Source organism: Pan paniscus, chromosome 15, assembly GCF_029289425.2.
Source record: "Pan paniscus chromosome 15, NHGRI_mPanPan1-v2.0_pri, whole genome shotgun sequence".
NCBI classification, from domain to species: domain Eukaryota; kingdom Metazoa; phylum Chordata; class Mammalia; order Primates; family Hominidae; genus Pan; species Pan paniscus.
This window is the reverse complement of record NC_073264.2, coordinates 35282997-35310085: the sequence shown is the minus strand read 5'-3', so window position 1 is coordinate 35310085 and position 27089 is coordinate 35282997. Positions and strand designations below refer to the sequence as shown.

The 27089-nt window shown below is 42.1% G+C and overlaps 1 long non-coding RNA gene across 1 annotated transcript in view; it reads left to right on the top strand.

Moving 5' to 3' along the window:
• The window catches only part of LOC129393792 (uncharacterized), a 263111-nt gene that overhangs the window by 235205 nt on the left and 817 nt on the right, over positions 1-27089 (top strand). The window lies entirely within an intron of this gene.

Genomic DNA, 27089 nt, shown 5'->3' with positions numbered 1-27089 from the left:
AGGCAGGTGGATCACTTGAGGTCAGGTGTTTGAGACCAGCCGGGCCAACATAGTGAAACCCCATGTCTACTAAAAATACAAAAAATATCTGGGTGTGGTGGAACGTGCATGTCATCCCAGCTACTCAGGTGGCTGAGGCATGAGGATCACTTGAACCCAGGAGGAGGAGGTTGCAACAGAGTGAGACTCTGTCTCAAATTAAATAAATAAATAAGGCAAATGCAAGCATACTCTCTTAAAGATAAGCTATTTTCTTTCAGTGAATGGAAGTGTTTGACAGAGAAACACCTTTGGAAGCAAACATTGAGATGTTACTACAACATGTTCTATTTGCACTGGTGCTTATTATGCCAAGTTTACATTTAAAAAAACAAAGACTCAACTCTGGTTTGGGACTAATTTACTGGTTCAATTACATTTAATTATTTCAAACTACTAAAATATTGAGGTCTGCTTGACAATTCAGAGATTTATATTGATTGACGGATAGCTGGTAACTGAAAACCCCAGTTGAAAACCCCAGTTTTTGAAGAGATACAGTATAAATAACTAATATAAACAAAACACAACCATTATGATAGTCAATTTGCACGCCATTTAATGAGGACTTCTTTGTGAATCAAGTGCTAGATGAGACTGCAAATTTGGAGAAGATGGAAGAAAATGAAAGAGGGCCTGACCCACACCCTCAAAGTCAGGGAACTTGGTAAGTTTAGGGAGGATGGTATGCCCAACACAGTCCAAGGATCAAACCAACATAACAGACACAAAAGGAAATCAACCATACGAGGACAGAGTGAAAGTAAAATCTTTTGATGAAAAAATGGATGTTTGAATGTCATGAAGATACTGTAAAAAAAAAATGGAGGAAAGAAAGAAAATGAATGGTTAGTTCACAAACTGGCTAATTGCTGGTCTGAAGATAGTAGTCATGGCACTGTTTTGCAAACATAACAGCATCATCAGAACCAACGTGAAAGTAGGCAGTTCTGCAACCAGAGTTCCTGTGTACAAGAGCAACTAAGAAGCCCTTCCCATCAAGATTCCTCTCTGCAAACACATTCCAACACTTTATCAATTTGCTAGTTTGGCAACTCAGTGTTACAATCTGGTCAGATAAGAGATTTTCAGATCTTACAGTGAGAGGAAGAGACACATTTCCTATCCACACAGTGACACTGCCTTTCCACCCCCTGAAAACATGCTCTCTCTCTCTCTCTTTCTCTCTCTCTCTCTCTCACACACACACACACACACTACAACGTGTCTAAGTCATTAGCTGTTTGTGCCCTAAATGTGGAACAAGGAATTCCCCAGATGATTTTTAAATTCCAGGACAATTACTACGTACAGTTTCAAGAGCCAGAAGGAAGAATCAATCTGCCAAGCAACAATTAGGGATGGAATTGCTTGTGCTTCAAAGTATATGCTGGATTAACTTCTAAAGTAGTTAATTACTTTCCAGATCATGCTGTGGTGTCACGTGGCCTAAAGAGAAAACTGCAGCCATCCAGACCTAAGGAGGTGGAAGTAAAGGAAGGTCACGATTTCTATCTTTTAGGCTGTGTCTGATGGGACTGGCTTAAAAGCAAAAGAATCAAAAAGCATTTTTTGTTTTAGCCAAAACAATATTAAATAACAGGGTTTTTAAATCTTTAAATATATTAAGTTGTTTAAATGAATCCACTGATGGTTGTTTTAAACATTATAAACTTGTAACCTAAACTGAAGCTGCTTATCAAAGATGCAGTAGCTACATTTTCTTTGCTGAACTACATTCAGATCCAAAGCACTTTTACAATGAATTCAATTTTCCTGGTGGAAAGTAGCAGAATACAGAACCCCCAAAATTCCTTCAGCTCTGAACTACCTAATAGGAGATAAAGGAAATATTGATCTAAATGAAAAGGTTGGCAACAGGATGAGGTACAGGGCACACATACTGTTTTTCTGTCTTTCCAGGCCCAAGACTGTCACCACTTATTTATCATGGCACTATTAACTCCCATCAAGCTTGGTCCTGGCTTCAGAAACCTCAACACAGAGCTTTGGGTGGCTACTACCTGAAAATGAAACTTATTTGCAACCTCTGATCTAGAAGGAATATAAACTCAGAAAAAGATAGTCTAGAAATACACACTCATCCTCAGAGTTTGTCAATATCTGCCACAACTAGAGAAAATAACCCATGAGATATTTGGTTCATTGACACTACTAATGGTTTCAGTCTTAAGACACTTATCAAGATATTAAAGTTAAAGGGACCAAAGTCATCTTGTTCTATGCCCTCATTTTATAGATCAGGAAACTGCATCAGACTTATATACATTATCAAAGCTTAGAACGTAGGCTTCCTGGTCTTCCTGCTCCAATGTTCGTCCATGCTGACCCTCTTCTGCTCTACTTATCATATGCTAGGCTCAACGAATCTTTATCATCTTGATTATATCATCTGTGTTTCTACATATAGACGTATGGAGTACTGTATGAAATGTTACTACATGAAAATGATTCACTAGTAAACTAGGACCTTTATCAATATGTAAAATTCAAGTCACAACCTCAAAGGTTAACTTAATGTTCAAAAAATACAAGATGTAGCTGTCTAGAGATTTTTGAATAAAGTAAAATTTAGCATCTGCCTCTAAGAATAAATGCAAGTTTAATAGAGAGGGAAAGAAATTGAACTGGATTTCACAATGAATAATACCAGTTTATATGGATGCAAAATATAGCAGAGATGATTAAATTGTCTGTGACAGTTTTCTAGAATTTCAGCATTTCCTATGCTCACTAAACTTTCTAATTAAAAAGGAAGAATCACTAGTGCTTTCTAAAGTTTCAAAAAATAATATTTAAAGTTCTTTTCAGGACCCATAGATGGGGCAGAGTACAGACCTCTTCTTTTCAACCTTACCTTTCACTAAGGGAATTATCCTAGCCTTGCCATTCATTTTACTTCTTCTCTTGTCACCAGGCCATGTAAATTTTTTCCTCTTTATGCTTAAAGCAAAAATAGTAACACCAACCATCTGTCACATAAATTAGAGATGTATTACTTTAAACCAATAGTTCTCGACCTTGGCTACACATTAAAATCATCTGCTTTCAACACTGTCAAACCCAGGTCAATAGAATCAGAATTGCTGGTGCTGGAACTCAGGGATTGCTTGTTTTTAAAACTCCACAGGTGTTTCCAATATGCAGGTAATTTTTCAACCACTGCCTTTAACCAAAAGGATGAAATGTTATTACAAGAGCATCATAGATCAGATGACGGTAAGGCCACAGGGGTAGTTCAAAGATCATCAGAACCACTCTTTACTGTTCCTGCTGCACATCACAGTAAATTTAGCATCCTCCTCTGGAGTATAACCAAGAGAAGAAATCAGAAGCAGTCCCAGGCTGAGATAGATGGCTAGATCTCAGTGATGTTCGGGAGCTAAATAGTACTAGCTTACAAGAGGTGATTGTGTACATTTCTTTCCGACTTTATGTTCAGTGACATGATACTGCTGGCTGGAAATTGACCAATGGCAGGAGTATTTACACTGTAGAAATTGGCACACACTAAAAATCAGGGCTGGTTTTCCCCTAGACAGCCAGTTGTTAAACATTCATTGGCACATTACTGGATGGATCCCTAGACCCTGACCCTGGTTGAACCTGAGAGAGGAAAATATAAAATCACTCCTGGCTCATTAGCAAGTCTGAACTTAAGATACTATTGCTCCTCTAATTATTGGCAAATAAGGAGGGGGAATAAAGCCAAACAGCAAAAAACCAAAAAACAAAACAAAACAAAAACAAGAAAACAATAGAAGTTTGTTGATGATATTATGATCCTGGTGGTATTACAGGTAAGCAGGAGAAGACAATATGAATTTAATATGGACTAATACATCCCCCTTGTCACTTTGCCTACGCACCTGCCCATTATTTTGGGGGGTGGGGGGCATGTAGAGAACCAACAAAAAGGAAAGGTCGACGTGTTATTATGGTAGTAAAGTTATAGAGTCTGTTCTAATATACAGACTCCAAGATTGAGTGGTTTATGTAATAAAGAAGTTTATAACTGTCATGGAAATTTCCAGAGATAAATGGTACAAGGCTGACATGGGAGCATCCATCACTGACTACCAGGTTGCTACTCCCAGCTCCTGTCTTCGCATCTGCATACCAACCAGTAAGAAGAGGAGAAGGAGCAAGGAGAGCACATAACTTTCCTTTTAAGGACACAACTAGGTATGACTCACATCTCTTCCATTCATACCCCGTTGACCAGACTTTATTCCTGTGGCTGACCCAACTGTAAAGGATGTTGGGAAATGTAGTCTTCATGGGGCGATGTGCCCAGCTAAGCTTTAGAAAATGTATTACGAAAATGAGAAGGTGAGGATGAGTACTGATGGAACTAGAAGACTGCCACACCATCTTACTAATTTAGATGCAAGTTTGTCTGTCGATATTGCTAGGGGTGGAGACTTCACAGTCTGATACTTTAAAACATTTTTCGGTCTACAGTAGTTTCTCAGGGTTTGTGGGTCCTGGGTTTCCAGGAGCCTCCTATGTTAGTAGAAAACAACCTTTTCTGGAAATCCCTATATATTCATTGGAAATAGTTTTGAGAGTTTAATTCAACATACACCTGAAAATATCATGTGTTAAACATAGAATTTGGTCACAGGCCTTGTAATATATTACTAAATATATCTTTGGCCCAAGTAATGTTTTCACAGACCATTTTATTAGTGCTTCACTGGATATTTTTATAAGAACAGAATACAAAACTTTAGGCCATAAACATATGCTACTTATAAATAAATAGGAGTTAATATAATTTCTAGTCATTTTATACATAGTCATCACATTAATGTTTCTTAAAAATCACTTTTGTCAGGCTGGGCGCAGTGGCTCACGCCTGTAATCCCAGAACTTTGGGAGGCCGAGGCAGGTGGATCACCTGAGGTCAGGAGTTTGAGACCAGCCTGACCAACATGGTGAAACCCCATCTCTACCAACAATACAAAAATTAGCCGGGCGTGGTGGGGCGCACATGTAATTCCAGCTACTTGGGAGGCTGAGGCAGGAGAATCACTTGAACCTGGGAGGCGGAGGTGGCAGTGAGCCAAGGTTGCGCCATTGCACTCCAGCCTGGGCAACAAGAGTGAAACTCTGCCTCAAAAAAAAGAAAAAAAAAAAAATCACTTTCGTCATAGCATTGTCCTGCTCAAAAACCTTAGTACCTATTATTTGAAGTTAAAATGCTTTTGCTTGGCATTGTGGGGCTTCTTGTGCCTGTGCTGGAGGTCTAACCAAGCATCACATGCAGCAGAAAACAAGGCTGACCAGGAACCCAGGAGTCTTGGATTCTAGTTCTCATCCTGCCACTGTCCAGATGGGGGACATTGGACTCCCACACACTCTGAGTAGAGCTGGCCCTGAAGCTAAGGTTCCAGACAGACCAGCTAAGAAAGGAGACTAAGGAAGGCTCCTTAGAGTAGTTGTGGAAAGCAGTTCTTCTGATGACTCTCAGTGGTCCCCATGTCCTGGTGTTCACCCTCTGGTCTTGCATAATCCCCTCACCTTGAGTATGAGCTGCACGTAGTGACTGGCTCCTAACAAATAAAATACAGCAAAAGTGATGGGATGTCGCCTCTGAGATTAGGTTACAAAAGACTGGGATTTTTGCTCACATTCTCTCTTTCTGTCCCTTCTTGCTTTCTCTCTGATGAGGCAAGATGCCATGTTGTGAGCTGCTCTGTGGAGGGGGACCTGTGGCGAGGAACTGAGGGCAGCCAGCAGGCAACAGCCAGCTGCCATGTTGTGAGTAGCCCTATGGAGGGGCCCACATGGCAAGGAACTGACATCTTTGGTCAACAGTCAGTGAGGACTTAAGGCTGCCAATAGCCACATGAGGGAGCTTGGAAGCAGATCTTCCCCCAGTGGAGCCTTGAGATGACTGCAGTCTGGCTGACACCTTGATTGTTGCTTTCTGGGAGACCTTGAGGTGGGGGACCCAGCTAAGCTGCCCAGCTTCCTGACCAGCAGAAACTGGGAGACAATAAATGTTGGTGTTTTAAGCCACTACATTTTGGGATAATTTGTTACACAGCAATAGATAACTAGTACAGAAGTGCTAAAGATCAAACACCCCTCTCCCTCTCTCTCCACTGTTTCCCTCTGATGCCGAGCCGAGGCTGGACTGTACTGCCGCCATCTCGGCTCACTGCAACCTCCCTGCCTGATTCTCCTGCCTCAGCCTGCCGAGTGCCTGGGATTGCAGGTGCGCGCCGCCACGCGTGACTTGTTTTCGTATTTTTTTGGTGGAGATGGGGTTTTGCTGTGTTGGCCGGGCTGGTCTCCAGCTCCTAACCACGAGTGATCTGCCAGCCTCGGCCTCCCGAGGTGCCGGGATTGCAGACGGAGTCTCGCTCACTCAGTGCTCAATGTTGCCCAGGCTGGAGTGCAGTGGCGGGATCTCGGCTCACTACAACCTCCACCTCCCAGCCGCCTGCCTTGGCCTCCCAAAGTGCCGAGATTGCAGCCTCTGCCTGGCCGCCACCCCGTCTGGGAAGTGAGGAGCGTCTCTGCCTGGCCGCCCATCGTCTGAGATGTGGGGAGCGCCTCTGCCCCGCCGCCCCGTCTGGGATGTGAGGAGTGCCTCTGCCCAGCCGCGACCCCGTCTGGGAGGTGAGGAGCGTCTCTGCCCGGCCGCCCCGTCTGAGAAGTGAGGAGCCCCTCCCCCCGGCAGCCGCCCCGTCTGGGAAGTGAGGAGCGTCTCCGCCTGGCAGCCGCCCCGTCTGGGAGGGAGGTGGGGGGCAGCCCCCGCCCGGCCAGCCGCCCCGTCCGGTAGGTGGGGGGTGCCTCTGCCCGGCCACCCCATCTGGGAAGTGAGGAGCCCCTCTGCCCGGCCGCCACCGCGTCTGGGAGGTGTACCCAACAGCTCATTGGGAACGGGCCGTGATGACGATGGCGGTTTTGTTGAGTGGAAAAGGGGGAAATGTGGGGAAAAGATAGAGAAATCAGATTGTTGCTGTGTCTGTGTAGAAAGAGGTAGACATGGGAGACTCCATTTTGTTCTGTACTAAGAAAAATTCTTCTGCCTTGGGATGCTGTTAATCTATAACCTTACCCCCAACCCGGTGCTCTCTGAAACATGTGCTGTGTCCACTCAGGGTTAAATGGATTAAGGGCGGTGCAAGATGTGCTTTGTTAAACAGATGCTTGAAGGCAGCATACTCGTTAAGAGTCATCACCACTCCCTAATCTCAAGTACCCAGGGACACAAACACTGCGGAAGGCCGCAGGGTCCTCTGCCTAGGAAAACCAGAGACCCTTGTTCACTTGTTTATCTGCTGACCTTCCCTCCACTATTGTCCTATGACCCTGCCAAATTCCCCCTCTCTGGGAAACACCCAAGAATGATCAATAAATACTAAAAAAAAAAAATGATAAAAATAAAATAAATATTGAAATTATTAAAAAAAAAAGATCAAACACCATCTGAAAAAGAAGGGACCTTAAGGAAAATATTATTTAGAAGTTAAAGCTATTAAAGCTGAGAAGGTGACTTCTGAACTGAGTTTAATTTTGAAAGTCACATGTACAATAAAAAAATTTAAAGTTTAAATAAATGATGCCCAGACATGGAATCAACCCAAATGCTTATCAATGATAGACTAAATAAAGAAAATGTGGTACATATACACCAGGAAATACTATGCAGCCATAAAAAGGAATGAGATCATGTCCTTTGCAGGGACATTGATGGAGCTGGAGCCATTATTCTCAGCAAACTAACGCAGGAACAGAAAACCAAACACCACATGTTCTCACTTGTAAGTGGGAGCTGAAAGATGAGAACACATGGACACAGGTAGGGGCACAACACACACTGGGGCCTATCAGGAGGTGGGAGGAGGGAGAGCATCAGGAAGAATAACTTATGCATTAATTAGCTATCAATAGCTAATTATTATTAGCTTAATACCTAGGTGATGGGTTGATCTGTGCAGCAAACCACCATAGCACACATTTCCCTATGTAACAAACCTGCACATCCTACACATGTACCCCGGAACTTAAAAGTTGAAGAAAAAACAAATGCCCAAAAGACTGATTCTCAAACTTCCGCTTGCAAAGAAACACATTTGGTTTTGCAGAGAATGATTGCATTGGCACAATATAAAAGCCTGTCTCCTCAAGAATTGGAAGGTAAAAGATCTGAAGAAAACATTGGTATGTAGCCAGAAAATGATCAGTTTGAACCAATTTCCTAATAACTGTGAGGAAAAAGAAGAGAAACTTCATTTTTGTGAATATGATATGGCTGTGCTATTCAGTGCAGTAGCTATTAGCCACATGTGGTGATTTAAATTTAAGGTAAAATTAATGAAAATTAAATAAAATTTAAAATTCAGTTCCTCAATCACACTAGCTATATTTCAAGTACTCAATAGCCTTACTCACTGGTAGCCACAATAGCAGATATAGAACATTTCCAAAATTGCACAGGGTCCTATTGGGCAGCCCCCTATAAAGCATTTCCACAATTCCTAACCCCATTGTCTCCAACTGTTGTTCTTTCATATATAGTCAACCAGTTTAAAATGGCAAGTGCTTGGCCAGGCGTGGTGGCTCACACCTGGAATCCCAGCACTTTGGGAGGCCGAGGTGGGCAGATCACGAGGTCAAGAGATTGAGACTATCCTGGCCAACATGGAGAAACCCCGTCTCTACTAAAAATACAAAAATTAGCTGGGCATGGTGGCGGGCATCTGTAGTCCCAGCTACTTGGGAGGCTGAGGCAGGAGAATCACTTGAACCTGGGAAGCGGAGGTTGCAGTGAGCCGAGATCGCGCCACTGCGCTCCAGCCTAGCAACAGAGCTAGTCTCCATCTCAAAAAAAAAAAAAAAAAAAAAGGCAAGTGCTCCTGAATACCTTGTAGGCATCAACAGCTCAGTGAACCTAAAGATATTTTGAGCACATTGCAGAGCATCCACACTGAGTGGGGAGAATCTAAAGCGTGAGAAAGCTGGTACCATAAAGCACTACAGAGAACCCAGTCTTAAAGTGAGCCAGTGGGAATCACCACTTCTGATACCAGCTCCCAAACATAGGCCTACTCCCTTTACTGCCCTGGACTTCAGTTTCCATATTTGCCAAATGGGAGCAGAGGGCCAAACAATTTTTTAAGTACGTTCAAGCTCTAAAACTCAATGACCTTCCCTATATGTTACACTGATGAAAGAGTTGTTGCATGTCTAAATTACTTATGACTCTCAGATGCAGGGTAGGGGTCCTATGGTTGGATAGTACTACTCTTCCACCTCCCCAAGAAGCTGTCTTAAATGATGGTTAACCTGGAATTAGAACATGCTAACAATGGCAGAGTCTTTTAGACTATTCACACACTGCCCTGTGGAATCCTCAGCAGCCCTCTGTATAATGAGAAATTATGATACTTCCTGGATTGTTCCCGAAAATTAGCAATTAGCATATGATTAAAAAAACTGTGAGATAAGAATTTCTTTTTATTTATTTACTTATTTTTGGCAGAGTCTTTTGCTCTGTCGCCCTGGCTGGAGTGCAGTGGTGACATCTTGGCTCACGCAACCTCCGCCTCCCAGGTTCAAGCGATTCTCATGCCTTAGCCTCCTGAGTAGCTGGGATTACAGGCGTGCACCACCATGCGGGGCTGAGTTTCTTTTGTTTCTTTTTTCTTTTTTTTTTTGAGACGGAGTTTCGCTCTTGTTGCCCAGGCTGGAGTGCAATGGCGCCATCTCGGCTCACTGCAACCTCCACCTCCCAGGTTCAAGCGATTCTCCTTCCTCAGCCTCCCGAGTAGCTGGGATTACACGTGTCTGCCACCATGCCCAGCTAATTTTTGTATTTTTAGTAGAGACGAGGTATTGCCATGTTGGCCAGGCTGGTCTTGAACTCCTGGCCTGAAGCTATCCACCTGCCTCAGCCTCCCAAAGTGCTGGGATTACAGGCGTGAGCCACTGCACCCGGCCAGATTTATTTATTGATTGTGGACTGTGACCCTCCTCAGGTCACCTGGGCCCTTGGAAATTTCCCCTCCACCACAGGGCAGCCGTGGGGAGTCAGGCCTGGTGGTCTCTCAGTGCTTTCTCTACCTGACAATATTTTGGCACAATTTCCACTGCCTTTTGGTTAGCCCATATTGTAGTGGCTTGAAATTTTCCAGAGCTCCTAGAGGGCAAGAAACAAGTGCCTGTGCTCTGGATTCTCCCAAGCGTATCTGTTCCTTCCTAATATTCCCTACTCCCCATTGGCTCTTTGACCCTTAAGTTTTCCCTATAGTGGGGGTGAGCGGGAGCTCCCACATTCACATTTGATCTGTTGCCCTCCACTTCTTCTCCCCTTCCTACTTCACCTTCACGTCTAACCCCAAATGCCTCTCCACCCTAGCCTGCCTCTCTATACTGGTTTTTGTGGGGTTTTTTTGTTTTTTTGTTTTTTTTGAAATGGAGCTTCGCTCTTGTTGCCCAGGCTGGAGTACAATGGCGTGATCTCAGCTCACTGCAACCTCCACCTCCCGGGTTCCAGTGATTCTCCTGCCTCAGCCTCCCGAGTAGCTGGGATTATAGGCATGCGCCACCACGCCTGGCTAATTTTATATTTTTAGTAGAGACACGGTTTCTCCATGCTGTTCAGGCTGGTCTCCTGACCTCAGGTGATCCGCCCACCTTGGCCTCCCAAAGTGCTGGGATTACAGGCGTGAGCCACCGCACCTGTCTATACTAGTTTTTAGCACGTTTTCTTTTCCTTCCCTCTTAAGGAATTCTGAAACATGTGCACGTTTTTTAGGTTGACATCTAAAAATTTTTTATCGTAAGTTTAGTAGTTGCAAAAGACATAATCTCTGCTGCATTTTATATTGTATATGTCCTCTAAATGTAACCAAATCCAGGTGCAGCTGCTGGCTGCTCGAAAGCCGGACACAAGAGATGAGGGTTGGTGGGAGGAAAAGCAGGTTTATTTGGAAAGCCAGCAAAACCAAGAAGGTGGTGAACTAGCATTCTAAGGTACCTGTTAAGTCAGTACAAATTTCAGGCTCTTTTTACATTTAGGGCTGGGGGAAGAGGAAGTGGTTGGAATTGAGGTAATTGATGGCCACAGACATCTGGGCACCAGCAAGGGTCCCAGGAGACTGGGGACTTCTTTGTTCTTGATCAGGTCACAACGCTCCTATAAATCTTTAACAAAACATAGTTATTGTTTACATACTTCTCCTTTAATCCCAGAGTTAGTTTCAAAAACTACATGATTGCTGTTTCTGTGTATTATCTCAGTGCTCTAAAAATTATCCTAGACTGGGCATGGTGGCTCAGGCCTGTAATCCCAGCACTTTAGGAGGCCGAGGCGGGAGGACTGCTTGAGCCTACGAGTTTGAGACAAGCCTGGACAACATAGGGAGACCCCGTCTCCACACATAGTTTTTAGAAACTTAGTTGAGCATGTTGGCATGTGCCTGTAGTTTCAGCTAATGGAGGCTGAGGTGGGAGCATTCCTTGAGCCCAGGAGGTCAAGGCTGCAGTGAGCTGTGATTGCACCACTACACTCCAACCTGGGTGACAGAGCGAGTCCCTGTCTCAAAGCAAAGGAAAACAAAACTAAAATAAATAAATAAAATAAAATTATCCTAGCCTATGTGCGTGAATGGGTAAAGGCCCTTTAAACAAAAATGGAGTTAGTTATGTTAGTTCTTTTGCTGTTTCACTGTTACATAAATATATTTTTTTGTTAGAACATTAGATTTTGCTCATTCAATATGTGGAAAATGTCTGCACAGATCCTAATGGCCAAAGTCAGTTTTTGTTGTCCAGCCAAATCAGCTGTACTTTCTGTCAGGACAAGTCTTGATTTAATTTTTCAATTTAAGTTAATGTTTCCATATGCGTCCTCATGGCAACCATATCACTTCTGAATTCTAATACATAGAACCAAAGATAAGCAGATGAGGCATAGGGCTGCATATGGCTCTGCAACCTGGATGAAATGAGGCCCCAGGGCCCTCGAGATTTTTCTATGAGCTCACCTGGCACTGCTAGGAAACAACCTCCCTCAGGAGCGTGCATTCTCCAATTGTCCTGTCATTTGGTGTCCTGGAGGTTTTTGTACCCTGGGAACATGCGCTATTTTAGGATTCTGGATGGTGAGAGGCATATTTTTCTTTTGTAAACTAGGAGAGCAAACCATTTGAAAAGACCGGTTGGGTAAGGAGGACCAGCCAATCACAGTCAATTCTAAACGCAAATTAATTAATTTTAGGAAAGAATACACATGGAAGTTGACAATGTCAAAAACTTTTTTCTTAAAATTGCCAGTGCCCAAGAAGTCCTGAGGAAGTCTTCGTGTACTTCCAGGGGTACACACACACACCACGGGAAGACCACAGCCTTCTAGTGAAGTTCTGTGCTCAGACCCCGGAGCTTTGCTCTTAAAACGTTGGAAAAGAAAATTTTTTGAATTTCAGCAAAACCCTTTTTTCTCTGAACAAAGCTTGGAATGATCTTGCTGTGAACTTAAGAATTTTAGTTTGACACTGTAAGCTGAGTAATGACTTTGTTCTAGTTAGGTATTCAGCCTTCCCCTGAAGTAGTGAAACTCATTGATTCAATGAGTGAGGGGTCATAGGACACCACCACTTAAGGGGAATGAAAATTACTTTGGTTTAATATTTCAAGAGTCTCATCCTTCTTTTATCTTTCATTTGGAACAGGGATTAAACTGATTCTGTGCTGTAGGACCAAAGAAATGGGGATATACAGAAGCCAATTTTGAGTTGATGGGAGGGAGGAAGAAGCAGAGCTGTGAGACAATGATGGGATCTGCCTTCTGTGACCCACATGTCACCCGGGGCCTCTGCCTGTTGACACCTAAGATTGACTCATTTTTATCCCTCAGTTCTTTCTTTTCTTTTCTTTTCTTTCTTTCTTTCCTTCTTTCTTTTTCTCTTTCCTTTTTTCTTCTTTCTCTCTCTTTTCTTTCTTTCCTTTTCTCTCTCTCTTTCTCTCTCTCTCTTTTTTTCTTTCTTTCTTTCTCTTTCTTTTTTCCTTCTTGATGGAATCTCGCTCTGTTGCCCAGGCTAGAGTGCAGTGGCACAATCTCGACTTACTGCAACCGCCACCTCCCAGGGTTTAAGTGATTCTCCTGCCTCAGCCTCTAGTGTAGCTGAGATTACAGGCACGTACCACCATGACCGGCTAATTTTTGTATTTTTAGTAGAGACGGGGTTTCACTATGTTGGCCAGGATGGTCTCAAGCTCCTGACCTCAAGTGATCCGTGCTCCCCGGCCTCCCGAAGTGTTGGGATTACAGGCATGAGCCACCAAACCTGGCCTATCCCTCAGTTTTCACAAGATGAAAGTCCAGAGCTGTCCCTAAGAGTTTGGCAAGTTATTTTCTTGCGGTTAATGCTGATTCCAGGTGCCTGATTTCAATTGTGCCATTTTGTAGCACATCAGTGCAGATGTAAAACTTATCTCCAATTTTGATTTTCAAAAAAAGCACTAGAGTGGGAGAGAACAAAGCAAAGGAGACAAGCAGCTGTTAACATCGAAGGAAAGAAACAAAACAAAACAAAACAAAACAGTTTCATGGAGCACTAGGTGGAAAGACTTCCAGCCAGCCTCACTCAGAGACGGTGGGAGTGGAGCCTTCCTCTCTCTATCTTGCTAAATGCCCACTTCACTCATCTTCCTCTGCAAGCCTTGTTCCCACTTTAGGCTGGTACAAAAGTAATTGTGGTTTTTGTGGTTACTTTCAATAGCAAAAACCAGAATTGCTTTTGCACCAACCTAAATAGTGGTTGGTGCAAAAATATGTTCAAAAGAACACACATTATTCTCCTTATCCCTTACATAGCACTTCAGCATGGGTTTACACCCATGCTCTTGGGGTCTTACCATACCTAGAATACTACAAAGTATTCCATATTCTTTTTCTAAATACAATTCTGCTGCCATCAGTATTATATTGTTACACTTGAAAAGCTGCGTGTTCCCTATTAATTAAGTCTGGATGTTCCTTAGTAAATAAGTCTGTCAAAAACCCTCAGAATAGATTCTAGTACTGGATGTAGCAGGGGATAGGAGGGGCGGGGGACTTGGATTAGGGAATCTTCTACTTTCCCTTCTACTTCAAAACTCTTTGACTCTACCCTTTGTTAAGTAGGTATTTTTCAGCATTATTTAAAAATCAGATAATAAAAGTATCCAAAAATAAAAATAACTTCTATATTATCCAAGATAATATAGAAATTCAAATAGTTCACCCAAAAAAAGTACCAGTATTTACACTCGGCATACATCATTTGAAATTTCAGATTCATACAGGATTTATTTTACTTGTTTTATGAAAACAGGATTGAAATGTGCTGCTTTCCACGTGTGCAGGTTTGTTGCAAGGGTATATTTAGTGATGCTGAGGTTTGGGCTTCTATTTGATCCTGTCACCAAAATAGTGAACATAGCACCCAGTGGGAAGTTTTTCAGCCCTTGCGCCACTCCCTCTTTTTGGAGTCCCTAAGTGTCTGTTGTTCCCATTTTTTACTGTCTGTGTGCACCAAAGATTATCTCCCACTTATAAGTGAGAACACGCATCATCATTTTTAATAGCTTCATAGAATCTTGTAATTTACTTAAAAACATTATATTGCCAGGCGCAGTGGCTCAAGCCTGGAATCCCAGCACTTTGGGAGGCCGAGGCAGGTGGATCACGAGGTCAGGAGATCGAGACCATCCTGGCTAACACGGTGAAACCCCATCTCTTCTAAAAATACAAAAACAAAATTAGCTGGGCGTGGTGGCGGGAGCCTGTAGTCCCAGCTACTTGGGAGGCTGAGGCTGGAGAAAATGGTGTGAACCCAGGAGATGGAGCTTGCAGTGAGCTGAGATCGTGCCACTGCACTCCAGTCATCTGGGCGACAGAGTGAGACTCCGTCTCAAAAAAAAAGAAAACAAATAAAATATATGATTGAAGACATGATTCAACTAGGTTTCTCTTCTTTTTATTCTTACCATTTATTCTTACAATTTGACTTTCAAGAAAACCAAGGCAGAAATTTTAAAAAGAAAGATGTACTGATTATGGATTGGGATCCAAATCACAGAATATGTTAACATAAGAATATTTTATTCCACACTATTCAAATATGCCGTAATATATTCACCCAAAGCAATAAATCCCATGCTGCACAAGCAAATTATAAACAAATGATAGAAGCTGAAGTTTTCCTCTCAAAAGAGGCTAAAGAACAGATAATTTAGAAAGAACAGATTTTATTGGAACGTCAATAGTTTTCATGACACAGATACTTAAGCTACTCATTTCAACATACCCATATGAAGAAAATTATGAAAAGGTTTTTTTTTTTTTAAGAAAAGATAATTTGACAGATGGAGTCTTTTTATGGGATCAGTAGAAGTGATAAAATTGAATAAATTACCAAGATTTTATCTCCGTTTCTGTAATTCTCCCTAAAGATTTAGAGATGGCAGATTGAATCAACTGGAAAATAAATTTGCAAGTTTATAACATTTCTAAAACAGGAATTAGACACAAACTTCTGACTCTTTTCATGAGTGGTTTGCCTTGAGGAAACCTGCTCTTATGGGATTCCACATTTCCTAAGTATCAAGGTTCATCAAATGGACATGCACCACATAAGTTACACAAATGTAGGTTCTGTGAATGGTTTACTGTTTATTATTACCATTAGTGTCAAAGAACAAATAAAAACAATTGTAAACTAAAAAACATTTGGAGCAACTCAAAATCTAGTTGCTCCAAATGATTCGTTTATGATCAGGCTAGATTTGATTGAAAATAAAATCAAGCCATGGCCTTTCGGTTCACAACATAAATGACTTTTATGCTTCTGGAGTTGTGTGATCTTATCACAGAGACAGCAGTTGTGCCTACTTCTAGGAGAAGGTGCAGAAAGACACTGCTGGGATGTTTTATGGACAGAACATATGTATATTACTTTAAGAAAAGCACCAGCAGACCAGATGTATCTCCTTCTACAGAATCCTAGCATTGCTTGAAAATTCAGCAGCTCTTTCCTAGACCATAAAATGAATGGGAAAAGGCAGTGGAAAGTAAAGTTTTCATAGAACCATAGGAGACAGTGTCTGGGAGAATCTGTAAAATCCTGTGTCCTTCAGTAGGAGAGGATCCCGAGACCCAGAGAGGGGAAGTGATTTGCTCCAAGTCTCACACACTCACCAACTACTGATAGTCAGAACTGGGGTCCTGTTGGCAAAGAGTGAATAAAAAAAGTTTTAAATTCAAAGCCTCAGAAAGCAGAAAAGTAGAAAGTTTTGGCTGGGTGCAGTGGCTCACACCTGTAATCCCAGCACTTTGGGAGGCTGAGGCGTGTGGATCACCTAAGGTCAGGAGTTCAAGGGCAGCCTGGCCAACATGGTGAAATCCTGTCTCTACTAAAAATACAAAAAAAATTTAGCCAGGTGTGGTGGCGCATCCCTGTAATCCCAGCTACTTGGGAGGCTGAGGCAGGAGAATCACTTGAACCCAGGAGGCAGAGGTTGCAGTGAGCCGAGATTGTGCCATTGCACTCCAGCCTGGGCAACAAGAGCAAAACTCTGTCTCAAAAAAAAAAAAAAAGAAAAAGAAAAAAAAAAGAAAAGAGAAAGAAAGTAGAAACTTTTTCAAGGGCCTAGCATAAGTCAGATCTCTACTGGCTTTTGGTACTCTAAATTCAGGATTTACATAGGAAATATTCACTATGCTCTGTATATTTTTCTTTTTGTTTGACCTTGTTCTATAATAACAATTTTGTAGCTGTTTTTTAATGTACCCATTGATAAGAAGAATATATGGTAAGCAAGGAGTAAAATGAATTAGCTGTCATGTGGAATGGATTTTCAGATTTTTTTAAAAAGCAGAAAATCAACTCCTGTGCATTGCTATTTTGGGCTGCTTACCCCTCCTCCCCATTTGCTAATGTTTTCCTTTGTTTGTGTATGCAAACAATTGTAAAACTTAAACAGTGAGCAAATCATAAAATGTAGGATTCTTTATGTTTGTATATCTAATTGTACTAAATGTGTTTGAGGCAGGACAACTCCCATCTCCCACAAAATCCAGGGTGGATTTTAAAAAAGCATTTTAGGACTTGTTTTTTTATTGGGCATCTCCCAGTTTTTAAGGTGTTCCTATGCTAGAGATCTCATGGATGTTTTCTTTATTTTCATGCCTTCTTGTATCCTCCGTATTGCATCCTGCCTTAGTGATTCCATCCATAATTATGGCTTTAACTTATCTGTAGGGAAGGCTTCCAACTCAGTTTCCTATCCTGATTCCTCAGGGCATTCTTTACCCTCACTTTTCCTAGATCTCAACTGTTAAGAGGAAACCATACTGTCTGTCATTAGCAATTTTGCAAAAACAGCCTGTGAATGCATATTAGTATCACCTGATTACTGAGTGCCTAGTGGCTCCGTCTCTCTGTACCCGGATGCAACACAGGAGGGAAATGATGTGGTTCCTGTCCTCAGAAACTCCTGGTCAAAGAAGGTTCCTGTGTCAGGTATGTGCAAGATGTGAAAGCCATAGATATAAACAGGTGTCACTGAAAATAGAAAGATATTTCCATGTAAACAGTATATAAACTTGGCCTTTAGAGGTATCGGTGGAGCCAGGAATAAACCGTTGGCAGTACTATCACACGGGGGAGGATAATAGAAAGAAAGAAAGTATATTTAAGACGAGAAATTGAGGGCCGGGCGCGGTGGCTCACGCCTGTAATCCCAACACTTCGGGAGGCCGAGGCAGGCGGATCACGAGGTCGGGAGATCGAGACCATCCTGGCTAACACGGTGAAACCCCGTCTCTACTAAAAATACAAAAATTTAGCCGGGCATGGTGGCGGGCGCCTGTAGTACCAGCTACCTCGGAGGCTGAGGCAGGAGAATGGCGTGAACCCAGGAGGTGGAGCTTGCAGTGAGCCCAGGAGGTGGAGCTTGCAGTGAGCGGAGACCGCGCCACTGCACTCCAGCCTGCGCGACAGAACGAGACTCTGTCTCAAAAAAAAAAAAAAAAAAAAAAAAAGAAGAGAAAATGAGAGAAACCGTAAGGAAAGACAAATGCAGGGGCATACACACCGCAGAAAATCTCAGAATCTTGTTAAGCTTAGACTGGAGATAAATGTCAACTAGTCAAACCCCCATCTGACGCTTGAGTTCCTCTACAGTGTTTCCACCCAGCTGTGTTGTACACTTCTGCCTGAGAAGTTTCAGGGACAGGAAAGAAGCTGACAAATACCCCTGGAGTCCACTGCACACTGGACTGTGATAATTATTGGAATGTTCGTCTAATAGTTAAATAGAACCTAAAATTGCCTTCACATCATTTTTTTTCCCCATTGATTTTGGTTTCTCTCTGGGGCCCAAAAGCTAGCCCATGTCTGTCCCTGGCTTCCAAACCTCCCTACCTGGGCCTGGTGTGACTCGCTGCTTCCTGGTGTGCCATTGTATATTGTGTTCTCCAGGGCTTCTTTCAGTTCCCCAAAGACACCGAGCACATTCTTGCCCCAGAGCCTCCTGACTACAGCACTTGTCTCCTGCCTGTGGCATGAAATGTAGGTTTTCACTCAAATGCTACCTTTTCAGAGGAGCCTTCACTGACCACCAAAGCTAAAATAGCCCATTCCTGGAATGCTAAATTTAATGACATTTAAAAAATATATTTATGGCAAAGGCCATATAAGCCAGCTCAAAAGACCAACAAAAGACTGGGGAAAATACTTGAAACTCACATAATAGGCAAAGGACTAAATTCCCTAAAATATAAAGGATTTCTACAAATCAGTAAGAAAAAATTCAATAACCCAATAGAAAAAAAACTGGCAAAGGATATGAACGGATCATCAAAACAATAACAACAAGAAGAACCTTACGTATGCGGCTCAGATATGTGAAAAAGTGCTCAGACTCACTGATGGTGAAAAAAAAGGAGAGAGAAATAATTTTTTTAACTTGTCAAAGTGACAAAGATAAAACAATATTGATAATAACGTTGTATCAGCAAGGGTGTGGAAAACAGATTCCCTCATATTATACTGGTGGGACTATAACCTGAAACAATTTCTATAGAGAGTGATTTAGTAATATTTACCAAAATTAGAAATGCGCAAACCCTTTAACCCGGTGATTTCACTTCTACAATTTGCCTTTCAGATATGCTCCTAAGTATGGGAATTGATATATGTACAAAAGTACTCATGGCAACCTTGGATAGAGTGTAATAGCAAGAGACTGGAAACAATATACAGATCTATCAATGGGGGTGGGCAAGTAAATTATAGTGTATTTACACAATGAAACATCACGCCATTACTAAAATGAATGATGCAGATCTGTATGTGGCCCCGGAGTGCTCTGAATGAGTTTTATGTTGACTATAGGCATTTATATTCTCTATTTTGTATTTATCTTCTCTTTAAATTTTAATTTTTAAAGTTTTTTTAAATTTTTAACTTTTGTGGGTAAATAGTACGCAATGGAGTACTAATCAGCCATAAAGAAGAATGAGATCCTATCATTTGCAACAACATGGATGGAACTGGAAGTCATTAAGTATGTAGGTGTATATATTTACAGGGTACATAAGATATTTTGATATAGTCATACAATGTATAATAATAACATCAGGGCAAATGGGGTATCCATCACCCCAAGCATTTATACTTTCTTTGTGTTACGAACAATTGTAGTCTTTTAGTTATTTTTAAATCTACAATAAGCTATTGTTGACTGCAGTCACCATGTTGTGCTATGAAATTACTAGCTCTTGTTCATTCATCTAACTATGTTTTTGTACTCACTAACCATTCTGACTCTGCCTACCTCACTCTACTCTCTATCTCTATGAGTTCAATTGTTTTTTAATTTTTTTTTTTTAGCTCCCACGAGTAAGTGAGAACATAAAAAGTTTGTCATTCTGTGCCTGGCTTATTTCACTTAACATAAGGAGTTCCAGTTCCATACATGTTGTTGCAAATGATGGGCTCTCATTCTTTATGGCTGAATAGTACTCCATTGTGTATATGTACCACATTTGCTTTATCCATTCATCTGTTGGCGACACTTAGGTTGCTTCCAAACCTGGCTATTGTGAATAGTGCTTCAATAAATTTGGGGGTGTAGATATCCCTTCAATATACTGATTTCCTTTCTTTTGGGTATATACCTAGCAATGGGATTGCTGGAGCCTATGGTAGTTCTATTTTTAGTTTTCTGAGGGAAAATAAACTGTTTAACTAAAACTAAAAAAAAAAAAACCAAACGGTTCCAAACTGTTCTCCATAGAGGTTATTCTAATTTACATTCCCACCAACGGTGTACGAGGTTTCCTTTTACTCCACATCTTCACCAGCATTCATCATTGTCTATCTTTTGCATGGAAGCCATTCTAACTGGGGTGAGATAATATCTCATTGTAGTTTGGATTTGCATTTCTCTGATGATCAGTGATGTTGAGCACCTTTTCGTATACCTGTTTGCCATTTGTATGTCTTCTTTTGAGAAATGTCTATTCAGATCTTTTTCCCATTTTTAAATCTGATTATTTGATTTTTCCCTATAGAGTTATTTGAGTGCCTTATATATTCTGGTTATTAATCCCTTGTCAGATGGATAGTTGGCAAATATTTTCTCCCATTCTATGGGTTGTCTCTCTGCTTTTTTGATTGTTTCCTTTGCTGTGCAGAAGTTTTTTAACTTGGGTAATCCCATTTGTCCAGTTTTGCTTTGTTTGCCTGTGCTTGTGGGGTATTACTTAAGAAATCTTCACTCAGTCCAATGTCTTGGAGAGTTTCAATGTTGTTTTGAATAGTTCCATAGTTTAAAGTCTTAGATTTAATTATTTAATCCATTTTGATTTGATTTTGTATATGGTGAGAGATGGGGGCTAGCTTCATTCTTCAGCATATGGATATCCAGTTTTTCAGCACTGCTGACTGAAGAGACTGTCTTTTCCCTAATGTATGTTCTTGGCACCTTTGTTGAAAATGAGTTCATGGTAGATGTGTGAATTTGTTTCTGTGTTCTTTATTCCGTTCCATTGGTCTATGTGTCTGTTTTTGTGCCAGTACTATGCTGTTTTGGTTACTATAGTTCTGTAATATAATTTGAAGTCAGGTAATGTGATTTCAACAGTTTTGTTCTTTTTGCTTAGGATAGCTTTGGCTATTCTGGATCTTTTGTGGTTCTATATCAAGTTCAGGATTTTTTTTTCTATTTCTGTGAAGAATGCCATTTGTATTTAGATAGGGATTGTAATGTCTAGATTGCTTTGGGTAGTATGAACATTTTAATCATATTGATTCTTCCAATCCATGTACATGAAATTTCTTCATTTCTGTGTGTCCTCTTTAATTTCTCACATCAATGTTTTGTAATTTTTATAGAAATTGTATTTATTTTCTTAAAGAGGCTCCCTAAAATTGTATCAGTTTCAGGACCCACAAAGCTTGGATATACTCCTAACCTTAACACAACTGGGAGATAGATAATCTCCTATGAGTAACACAGGCTCCATTGCACAGTGATAGGAGGGGGATATGGTAGTACTATTTTTAGTTTTCTGAGGAAAACTAAGCTGTTTACCTAAAACTAAAAAAGAGAACATGGGCAGTGGGGTGCAATAGAGAACAGGGATGGAACAAAACTGAGAGTTTGAAAAACGTGCCACAGGTGATTATGATGTGCTCCACCACTTTGAAATCCACTATTTCTCTGTTCAATGCATGAGTCCCCAATCCTGCATAGCCCTCCACCCCGTTCTCCTTAAGGCTCCAAAACCACTCTCACTTTCACATGAAGACTAAACGCTGCAGGCAAAGTTCAGGTGTCCTTCATCCATTTAATCACAGCTCCCTGCCTTTATTAGCCTAGTTCGTCCAGCCCTTGAAGTGCCCCTAAGGAGCTCAGACTAGTGGATCCTAACTCCAGAGTCATTTCCTCTTCCTGGGTTTTCTGATCTCTAATTTGAAATGCAGCTACCCTTCTTCATCTCACGTTTATCAAGAAGATAGCAATACACTGAAGACATTCCCAGATCATTCTCTAAGCTCCTCAGTCTTCTTGGAGGCAAGCAGCCTCTAAACAGTTCTCATCTTTTAAAAATTGCCTGAGTATTCACTTTTTATGTGTTTCCTTTTTGCCAGTTGTCAGACAAAATTGATGCTGCTGCTGGGAAGGTTTGGAGAAATTTTGAGGAGGCCAAATGGGGAGTAAACCAGGCTAGCAGGAAGCATCACAGTCACATAAATCAAGAAGTGAAGTTATGTGGGTTTTTTTGACCACTTTTTTTTTTTTTTTTTTTTTAAAGCAAGGGAGGCAAGCCATGGAACATTTGGAAAATGGAGAGGCAGGCTTAAGAGTAGTGCCACTGTGTTTAGTAAGACATGATTCCATTTACTTTTCTAATTTTCCTTCCTTCCTTCTGATGAAAGAAAAACTTCAGCTGAGTTCGCCCAGGTGCAACGGCTCACTCCTGTAATCCCAGCAGTTTCTGGGGCCAAGGTGGGTGGATCACCCGAAGCCAGGAGTTCCAGACTAGCCTGGCCGACATGGTGAAACCCCATTTCTACTAAAAATACAAAAATTAGTTGGGTGTGGTGGCATGTGCCTGTAATCCCAGCTACTCAGGAGTCTGAGGCAGGAGAATTGCTTGAACCTGGGAGGTGGAGGTTGCGGTGAGCCAAGATCACGCTACTGCACTCCAGCCTGGGCAACAGAGCAAGACTCCATCTCAAAACAAAACAAGACAAAACAAACTTCAGCCAAATGAAATTTAAAGGAGTTTAATTGAGCAATGAGTGATTAACAAATCGGGAAGCCTTCTGAGCCAGAATAGGCTCAGAGACTCCAGCACAGCCACGTGGTGGAAGAAGATTTGTGGACAAAAAAAGGAAAGTGACATACAGAAAATGGAGGTGAGGTACCGAACAGAAACAGCTGAATTGGTTACAGCTCAGTGTTTGCCTTTTTTGAACACGGTCAGAGCAGTTGGTTACATTTGATTGGCCAAAACTCGGTGATTGGCCCAAGTGTAGGCTACAGTCTGTTTACACCTCTTCTTGGTATAGTTTATGACACAGAAAAACCTTTAGGCTGAACTTAAATATGTAAGGAGACAGCTTTAGGCTACCCTTGTTTTAGCCCTTCCTTCCTTCTTCCCCCTCCCTCCCTTCCTTCTTTCCTTCCTGCCTGCTTGCTTCCCTTCCTTCCTTCCTTCCCCTTCCTGACTTCTCTTTAATGAATAAAAATAGCTAAAAATATTTTATATAAGTTTTGTTATTAATATGATTTTGTGGTGCCTCTGAGGCTCTGCCTTCATCTGATTTGCCTTCAGACTTATAAAGTGAAGGCACCTTCAGGGGGTGCCCACATTAAAGATTCCAATTCAAATCCACAATGATTTGGGAGAAAGCGGCTTATTTCTTTAAAATTGAATTCAACCTTGAATATAGTTATATTGAGCATAAACAAAAGAAATATGGCAGAAACCAGCCACTCCTGATCAGTCAAGGAATTTTGTCAGACCCTGCAACCTCCATCACCCTCTGCAGCCCCCTCCACTTTTTTTCCCAATCGTTTTTCCCTCTGCATCTGTGGGGTATTGGTTCCAGGACCCCTACAGATACCAAACTCTGAGGATCCGCAAGTCCCTGTGATATGGTATGGCTGTGTCCCCACCCAAATTTCATCTTGAATTGTAATCCCCATTATCTTCACATAATATAAGAGGGACCCAGTGGGAGGTAAGTGATTCATGGGGTGGTTTTCCCCATGCCGTTTTCTTGTGATAGTGAGTGATTTCTCATGAGATCTGACGGTTTTAGAAAGGTCTGGCATTTCCCCTGCTGGCACTCATTTTGTCTCCTGCCACCCTGTGAAGGGGTGTCTTCTGCCATGATTTTAAATTTCTTGATCCCTCCCCAGGCATGTGGAACTGTGAGTCAATTAAACCTCTTTTCTGTTTCTTTCTTTCTTTTTTCTTTTTTTTTTTTTGAGATGGAGTCTCAGTCTGTCGCCCAGGCCAGAGTGCTGCGGAGCGATCTCAGCTCACTGCAACCTCTTCCCGCACCGTTCAAGCAATTCTCCTACCTCAGCCTCCCTAGCAGCTGGGACTACAGGCATGTGCCACCACACCTGGCTAATTTTTGTATTTTTGGTAGAGACGGGGTTTCACTATGTTGGCCAGGCTTGTCTTGAACTCCTGACCTCAGGTGATCTGCCATCCTTGGCCTCTCAAAGTGCTGGGATCACAGGTGTGAGCCATCATGCCTGCCTAAACTTCTTTTCTTTACAAATTACGCAGCCTCGGGTATTTCTTTATAGCAGCTTGAGAATGGACTAATACACCCTGATATAAAATCATGTAGGATTTCCATATAACTGTGAAAGGAAAACATATCTCAGGACTCCAGAATCACTAAGCCAAATGAAGTCAGGCAAACCTGCCTCTCATTTTATTCCTAAATAAGATAGCTACAAAGATAAAAAGCTACATACCTCCCTCACAATTTCTTCACAAGGAAATTCCTTGTGGACGTCAAGTTCTTTTCCCTAAAATGGTTCTGTTGAATTTTGCCCTGGCAATGTAAACTGATAACTTATCTTAACAGGTACAGACAACCGACAGAACTAAAAAGTCATTTCTCTGCTCACCCGATATCTGCATATCTGATTGCTTCCTCCTCCCTATTGTTTATGTAAAAATGCAGACTCACTGAGCCAGACTAAGCCATAAGTGACTATTCCGCCACCCCACTCTCACATGTAAATTGCGTATTCAGTGAAAAGCTGATCAAAAACTCAAAAGAGTGCAACCTTTTGTCCCTAATCTACCTATGACCTAGAAGCCCTCACTTTGAGATGTCCCATCTTTTTAGACTGGACCAATGTACATCTTACACCTACCGATTGATGGCTCATGTCTTCCTAAAATGTATACAACCAAGCTGTGCCCCAACCACCTTGGGCACATGACTTCAGGACCTCCTGAGGCTGTCACGGGCGTGTCTTTAACCTTGGCAAAGTAAATTTTCTAAATGGATTGAGACCTGTCTCAGATACTTGTGGGTTCACATAACCTAAGTACATCCTCCTGTGTACTTTAAGTCACCTGTAGATTACTAATAACACCTAGTACAAAGTGAATGCTATGTATATAGTTGTTGTATTGTTTTGGGAATGATGACAAGAAAAAAGCCTGCATATGTTTAGGACAGAAGCAACCATTGCAGGTGTAACTACATTTTTGATCTGTGATCAGCCGAATCTGAGGATGTGGAACCCGCAGGTATGGAGGGCCAACTGTACTGGCAGAAAAAAGTAGAGGCAGAATGAGGTGCCAGCTACCAGAAAGGCGGCCGACTCAAGTTAGAGAAAAGAGGCTGCGTTGCTGGGGATCACACTAAAGGGGCACACGCCTGCCTCACATCAGGACTCAGCGCTCGAGCAGGGAAGCCCACACGGGTAGGTGCATCTGCCAAGCCCAGAAGGCTGTGTGCCCTGCCATGAGGACCTTGGAACAGGGGCATAGTGTGGGTTGGGGTGAGGTTGGGGTGGCAAGGAGTAGTCTCAGCACCAGTCCCCCACTCTTAGCTCCCCAGGGTTTTCACCAGCTTGTCACCATGAGAAGCTGAAGAATGAGTACCAGCAGCCATGGTGTGTTCCTTGTGGCTCTGAGGGCTTACAGAGGCTCTAGGGGGCTTTTCAAGACATCTGGTACCTGAATGGGATACCAAAGTTTAAGTTTCAGAGGCTTTTCCTAAGGCCTAAAGTTGGCAGAAACACTGTCAAAGGCCTCTAAAATAAGAGGGCTAATCAATGGGAAGACTCAAAAGGTATTTGTGGCATAATAAGAAATAAGTTCTTATAGAACACCAAATAAAAGTTGCTTAATTATACCAAGTAAAAAGAAAAAGTATATATATTTGATCGTTGTCCCCAGTACCTGCTATAGGCTCCTAAAACCCTTGGAATTTCTTGAGTGATAAGAGCATCTTTTGTTATTCATAATGAGCCCCTTTTGATCATACCTGAGTTTATGCTGATGAGATAAGTCAGGGTGGGGCCAGTCACCAGAAAGACCAAGTGTGGAGAGGATTAGAGAGTAGGATATTTCAGCCCCACCCTCCAGCTTCCAGGAAAGGGAGAGGGGCGATGGAGATTAAGCTCTGTAAAAACTCTTGAACAATCCTCAGTGAGCTTCCGGGTCACTGAACATGCATAGGTGCTGGGAGGGTGGTGTTCCTGGAGAGCACTTGGGAGCTCGGTAGCACCTCCCCCATACCCTGCCCCATCCACCTCTTCATCTGGCTATTCACGAAATGTGCTTCATTGAGTTCTGTGAGCCATCCTAGCAAATTAATCAAACTGGAGGAGTGGGTGGTGGGAACCCGGTTTATAGCCAGTTGATCAGAAGTATAGGTGACAACCAATTGCTTGCAAAGTGGCAGCAGTCCTGTGGGAGTGAGCCCTCTACTGAGAAGAGCTGGACACTGTGTGAAGGACTCTTAGAGCCCTTTCAAGAGAAAAATGAGCCCGTGTTGTAACTACATGAGGGTTGATCCCTTCAGAAGATTTGATGCTTACAGCTCTCACCCAACTCCAAGCCCCAGCAGCTAGCACCAAAGCATCATCCTGTTCTCTTTGCCTCTGTGGTGACTTACCCCCAAATCCATTCTCTACGCCACGGCCAACGCCACCTTTTTAACAATAAAAATGAAGTCCTGCATCCTCCACAGCTAAAAAGTCTCCAACAGCTCCTAATCTCACTTCATAAATAAACAAATAAGCAAGCCCAGGGGTCAGCAAATTTTTTCTGTAATGGACCACATATTTTAGGTTTTGCCTGATACCGTGTCTGCTGTGCTGTTGTGCGGCAGCGATTGGCTACACTAGTGAGGCCATAAAAGCAACAAAGTTTAAGGCAATCAATCACTCTCAGGGTCATACAAGTGTGAAAGTAGCCACAGATGACATGTGAAAGAACAGGCATGGCTATTCCAAGGAAACTT